Here is a 6,813-nt window from a genome sequence, read left to right as displayed (position 1 = left end):
GGCCCCGCCCCTCCGCTTCCTCGCGGGGCGCAGTCACCTTCAGGAGGAAGTGCCGCGGCACCCAACGCGCTGCCAGGTTGCCCTTTAGGGGAGGACTACATTCCGTGGCGGAAGGACACGTTACATAAAAGTCTCGGCATGAACGCTCTGCGCAGGCCAATGAGGAAGTGGCGAGGCGGCGAGGCGGCGAGGCAGCGGGGCCCGCCCCGGGAGCTCCGGGAACCTCCCTCCCAGACCCCCGGGGCCACCACCTGTTGCTGCCAGCTTGGAGTGCCGGACGAGGGCTCTTCTCTTGACCCTCGGCCCAGGCTGCCCCAGCTGTCCTGGCCTAACCGGGCAGTGCGAGATTTATGGATCCTCGGCAGCATTCCCCCAGCCCTGTCCTGCGACTCCCCATCCCTCCGGGTGCCCGCCCCAGCACACACCTCGGAAACCGTGCCGCACAGGCAGTTAGGGAGCCCGAGATGGGATCAGAAGGTGCGGAGAGATAGAGACTCCTGGGACGGTTGGAGGTCGCCTTCGGAAGGGCTCCCGCAAAGGAGCGGGGTTAGGGACGACTGGGGAGGGCGGAGTGTGCGTGGAGCGGGAGCGCGAGGCCTTTTTGTTCTTAGGGCTACAAGAAAGGACTATTTGGGGCCAGGTGAATACTTTAGTTGGGGCTAGGATCCTGCAGAGCGAAGGCCTGAGAGTAGAAAGCGAATAGAAGGCATTAATATTAGTGTAGAAGTGACCATCAGGAAATATCAAGTCAGAATGTTAGAGTTGATAAACTGCAGGAATCAGCACTTTTGTTTTCAACCTCACGTATTTAAATCAATATTGTTAGAGCTTTTCTTACATTTTTCTCCAAGGTATTTTCCGACTTTCCGAGGGCTAGTCAACAACCAATGATGAAGGCAGTTTATCAATGAAACAGCTGTTAATTCTTGCCTTCATGAAGCCAAGTTTTGAGAACAGATACAACGCTGCCTCATTAAAAATCGTTAAGACCATATTCTCTTAGGGTCTTTCCTTTTCCTGGAAAACTAGACAATGGATGTGACTTGATCAGGCAGACACCTGCCTTGCCCTGAATCAAAGGCCTTCCATTCCGCTTTCCTGTTAGTTCAGATAAGCTGGGACCAGAAAGTGACAGCCTAAAAGTGCGTTTTTGTTTGCCACAGAATCCTTTAATTTCTTCTGGAAGCCTTTGCTGGTCCCCTTGGTTGTAGATGGGAAGTTGGCTGGCCCTGAGCTAAGGACGAACTAAAAACAGTGGTGAACAACAGTGGGGGGTGGAGGTGTCAGTGATCTGGCCAGTGCTAGACTATGTTGCATTTTAAAGTCCTAAATCTAGATACACTCCCAAGATTGAAATGCACAGGTATTAAACTAGAGAGTTATAAAAATGCTGTCCATGAAACTCTGGCAGAGATGAATCCAGCATATTCTTGCTCGGGTTTAGATGCATAGTGAAAATCTGTCACATGGAGTTTAAGGTGATTGTCATTGTTTTGCCAAAAAGCAGCATAGTATATAAGAAAGTTTGGATTCCATCTTCTCTTCTTTCCAGTTCCACTTATTAGCCCTATGACCATATCCTATAATTCAATATGTAAGGGCCCAGTTCCTTAAAAGTAAATTGAAGGGGGGCCTAGATGACTCAGTCATTAAGCATCTGACCTTGGCTTAGATCATGATCTCACGGTTCATGAGTTCAAGACCCACATCAGGTGAGCTTGAGCCCTGCTTTGGGTGAGCACGAGCCCCACTTAAGGTGGTAAGTAAAAAAAAAAAATGAGCCCCACTTTCTCTCTCTCTCCCTGCCTCTCGCTCACTTGTGCCCTCTCTCTCTCTCTCAAACAACAACAACAAAGTAAATTGAAGACAAATGCCTGCTTCATAGGATGGGGTTTGATCAGATGATATATGTGAATGAGTACAGCATGGTGCCCAACAGGCATCCCCTTTTTGGGGAATTGACCTTGTGGAGGATTATCCTTATGATTAGTGCCAGAACATCGTTCAGAATGCAAGGAACTCTGTTTGCCTTCTCTTGATCATCTTGAATCCCCATTCCTTTGACCCAGCAACAAGTATCCCCAGGGCTACATGAACCTGGGGGAAGCTGAGAGTCAGTCCTTCCATTAAGCTCTCTGAACTGGAAGGATGGGAGGGGGTGCTGTAGGTTCAACGGACTGGGGGGAGTGTGAGGGTATAGACTGCTTTGTTACCTGTTGGATTCATGGCCCCAGAACCACAGAATCTGGGATTAAATCTGGTCTCTTGAAGGTCATTTGGAGTCCCTCATGGGGTATGTCTGCAAATGGTACTGGACCCAACTCCTGTGGCCCTGGTGAGGGAGGGCGATATTTACAGGCTTTACCATTACACGACCTCATGAGGTAAAATGGCAGTGTTCTCTCTCAGGCCAATACAGATTTCCAGGGCAGCCCATTGACCCCGAAAGTCAGGTTAAAGCAGAAGTGCTTATCACTTTGGATTTTATATGCCCTCTCCAGAGCCAGACCAAGTAGACTTAATTTATTCTATGCCTTCCTTCAGATTCCCAAGAGCTCTTCAGGCTCATCAGGGTGACACAAAATCTTAATTCCAGAGTTCCTCCACAGAAAAACCCTGGAAGGAAGAGAAAGTTGGCCTTTTGAAATCAAGAGTAAAGAGAGAACAGGTTTTCTGTGTCGGAAGGGGAAGGCTTCACATAGGAAAACACATGGAGGTTGGTTAGGACAGATATAGGTATGGGAAGGCATTCCAGGGGATAGCAACAGTAAAGAATATTTTCTGAATGCAACTGTGTATCTAGGTCCCCCCCTCCTCAGGATATGCCTCATCAGCAGTTAAAAGCAGAAGGGAGGAAGCTTGAGGAGTCCTTGTTCATTCCAGTGGAAGTACTGCCTCAGCCAAGGTGACCCGGTCGGCCTGTGTGACTCACTGCAAGTCTTTCTCTAGCCCAAAACTGTTAGGACTCACAGGACAAAGCCTCCCTAGGATACTTTAACCCTATCCACCAAGCCAGTCCCATGGAGGCCCTGTCTCCTTCTTTTTCCCTGCAAGTGTAGCCACAGCTAGGCTGCCTAAGATGCAAGTGGGATTATAAGCAGACCCCTTCCCCCAAAGTAACCAAGACTTGGAAGACGAAGAAAAGCATCAGTGAACAATGGATCATGTGCTCCCTTCCTCAGGAATTCCTCCTGTTGCAGTTCAGTCACACTCTGCTTTTCACTTGGCACCTTACCTCTAGTCTTCATCTCCATGCTTACTGGCTACCAGACAACCTGACCCACTTAGCCCAGAAAGGACGGCTAGGACTAAGGAGACTTCAGTCTCTCTCCTAGACAAAATAATTTTTGTAGGTAATGCTTTAACTTAAAGGATGGCATCTTTGGCCCCATTGCAGGGGGTGTGGTTCTGAAATATCTGTGGAAAGTCCCACACTCCAGAGAGAATGAAGCCCCTTCAGATGAACCGGAGCCTACTTTTATTCCCACTGCTTCCGGGGGAATTGTGTGACCTGCGAAGCTTCCTCCCCACCACTCTCAAACTTGTCCCAGAAGCTGAGACATCTCCCAAACCTCCACCTCCCAATCCATCCTGAGAAGCTGTTAGGTAACCCAGTTATGACTCAGCACCAGACTCTTTCCTCTCTCTCCCTACTGGCCAGAGTGAAAGGCAGAACCAAGCACAAGGCTCCTCCCCTATGGATGGCCACATCCTCACCACAAACTGAGTCAGGACCACACCCTGCCTGGATGGAAAATTACCATGAGAAGGAAGAAGGTTAAATTCCAGGAGTTTTCAAGTTCTCAATACAGAAATCATGGCCATCTACTCTCCACCTGGAACTAATTGAGGAAAATAGTTCTTTTCCTGGCCCTCGCCCTAAGTATGTCCAGGTAGAGACGAAGTAAGGCTGCTTGCGCCCAGGACCATGTGAAGTAGGAGGCCACAGTCAACCTACGTGTGCAGTATCTGTAATAACCTTGGCCTCTGTGAAGGAGGATCTCTGGTTCAGACCTGGCTTTCACAAGCCCCACCTCCGCGGTAGGCAGCCCTGAGTGGGAGAAAGAGGCAGTCCTTCTTCAACTCCTTCTCCAGGCTGTGGGAGGATTCCTCTCCAGAAACTCAGGGCCCCACCCTGCAAGATTCCCTGCAATGAAGGCACTGTTGGAGAAGTGCCATAGGTTTTTAATTAGATTTGTTTTATACCAGATAGGTTTTACAATTTTTTTTTTTAAATTTTTTTTTTTCAACGTTTTTTATTTATTTTTGGGACAGAGAGAGACAGAGCATGAACGGGGGAGGGGCAGAGAGAGAGGGAGACACAGAATCGGAAACAGGCTCCAGGCTCCGAGCCATCAGCCCAGAGCCTGACGCGGGGCTCGAACTCACGGACCGCGAGATCGTGACCTGGCTGAAGTCGGACGCTTAACCGACTGCGCCACCCAGGCGCCCCGGTTTTACAATTTTTCAGATATGTTTGGCTTTCAAACTTCTTAGATTCAGAGTCCTGTTGCTTTTATGTGGAACACTATAAAATGATGTATTTAATGTCATTACAATTTTATTGGCATAAAAAAGACATAATGTGTATGCTACGAAAAAAACAGTGACACCTATGAGAGCAGCGCAGGTGTTGGAGTTTTTTCCTGGTAATATACACTATCTGTTCATTACTTCTCATTCTATTATTTGCTAATACTTGCTATAGCAGGTGTCACTGACAAAGGGAAATTATAAGAAATGCTTACAACTGAGAAAAATCCATTCACAATTTCTGAAAATTGAGCAAAAATGTTGTTACACCACTGGAGCAGCCAAGCACCTAGACTGAGTTGTTGGAACACCTGTGGGAGTAGTCTGAGAACCTCGGCGGGAATTGAAACAATGCTTAAGAGCTCAGATTCTGAAGTTGGGCAGTCCAGCACTGCCACTGACTTGCTATGAGACCCTAGACACATAATTTAAGATCTCTAAAGAAAACCTATCTTCCATCTTTTTTGTCAGCATTAAAATGAAAAAATACTTGTAAAGTTTAAAAGGCTATCTAGTCTAGAATTGGAACAAACAGTTCGGGAATCAGGTTATCTGTCAGTCATGAGCTGTGGAATATGAGCAAATCACTTATCCTGTTTTCTCACCTGCAAAATGGGAATAACAGCTTCTAATTCATAGGCTTGTGAGAAATACATTAGTCAAATACAGAGTGCTTACAACAATGCCAAGCATATAGTAATCTAAAGTGTTAGCAAATTATTAAAGTGCTTATTAGCATAAAACCTGGATCTACCTAGTATGAAGTAAAAAATGTTAGCTCTCCCTAATACTGTTTAGATGAGCTGCAAGGGTACTCCTAGGAGGCAGGAATTTCAGTGAGTGTGGGCTTCCTGGTGGGGCCATTTATTTAGTGGAAAGGAATTTCTCCTAGACCACAAAGCAGAATGGGACAGAGAGCCTTAGGAAACTTGTAGAGTCAAGAGTGTAACAGTCTTGATTAAGAACAGGTAAGGAAGTTTAAGAAAAGCTCCTACTGGGTGTTATATGGAAGTGATGAATCACTAAATTCTATTCCTGAAATCATTATTACACTATATGTTAACTTGGATTTAAATTTAAAAGAAGAAGGAAAAGAAAGGAAAGGAAAGGAAAGAAAGAAAAAGAAAAATAACCCAGGGGATGGGCCTTAACAGTGGTACTTCATGTTGAGGCAAGTCAGGAACTATAATGCAGGCAAGGTACTCGGGCAAAGAAGGTATCTCCAAAGCACAGGGTGAAAGTAATGAGACAATAGGTGGTCTAGGGAAGACTCTGTAAATCAAGCTGTAACTGAATAAAAAACCTATACTTGAAAAGCCAGGCTTGTTTAATGTTTTGTATTCTCTGTGCTTATATTCCTGTTTTTCTTCATTAATATTTCAAAATATTTAATGTCCAACCCATCTCTGAGCTAACTTAGGGTTACAGGCACATGAAGCACAGCCTGAAAGGCCAGCAGAAGGTTGGGAGTGGGAATTTCAACAGGGAGATGGATTTCACTGAAATAATTAGGTCTCCTAGAAACAGCTCTCTTTCTTCACCTTGCTAACCTTGGAGAATTTGGATTTTGTTGTATTGAGGTAGGCTGAATTTCTCTAGATGTCAAATGAGAGACCAAGCCAACTTCCTGCATCTGTCAGCTATTTCCCCCCACCACCCTTACCCTAGAGAAATAGCTGGGAGGAGGAAGAGAATAGGGGCCCAACCCCCGAGACAGAGAGCAAGGGGCAGTGGCTAAGTTGTGTACAAAAAGCAGAGGTCCTGGGGCTCCTGGGTGGCTCAGTTGTTTAAGTGTCTGACTTCGGCTCAGGTCACGATCTCGCAGTTTGTGAGCTCGAGCCCCACGTCCAGCTCTGTGCTGATAGCTCAGAGCCTGGAGCCTGCTTCAGATTCTGTGTCCCTCTCTCTCTGCCCCTCCCCCGCTCATGCTCGCTCTCTCTCTCTCTCTCTCTCTCTCTCTCAAAAATAAATAAACATTAAAAAAAAAAAAAGCAGAGGTCCTAAGGGTAGGAAATCTGAGCTGCTTTGGCCTCAGCGGTACTTTTAAATCTTGAAGAACAGGCATCAGTGGTATTCTATATCCTTCTGAGTTTGCATCATCTGTGTAACTGATAACTGCCTAACTTCTTTATCCAGTTCACTGACAAAAATGTTGCCAGATCCGTGGTACATACACTACACTAGATGACTCAGCTTTTACTCCACCCAACATAATTAGTTCCAACCCTCAGGATATTCCACTCTCCCCACCTGACACCCCACTTGAGGGCTTGGGGCAGG

General features: G+C 46.5%; 1 long non-coding RNA gene across 1 annotated transcript; it reads left to right on the top strand.

The window, feature by feature from the left end:
• The first annotated feature begins 212 nt into the window (after window positions 1-212).
• On the top strand, window positions 213-992 carry LOC109262737 (uncharacterized). The gene is made up of 2 exons (XR_002077890.2): window positions 213-477; window positions 852-992. It is a non-coding gene; the product is annotated as an uncharacterized LOC109262737 (long non-coding RNA).
• Window positions 993-6,813: the final 5,821 nt, after the last annotated feature.

This window comes from Panthera pardus, unplaced genomic scaffold (assembly GCF_024362965.1).
Source record: "Panthera pardus isolate Hobbes unplaced genomic scaffold, ASM2436296v1 HiC_scaffold_24, whole genome shotgun sequence".
Lineage (NCBI taxonomy): Eukaryota > Metazoa > Chordata > Mammalia > Carnivora > Felidae > Panthera > Panthera pardus.
This window is presented reverse-complemented; position numbering and strand designations above follow the sequence as displayed.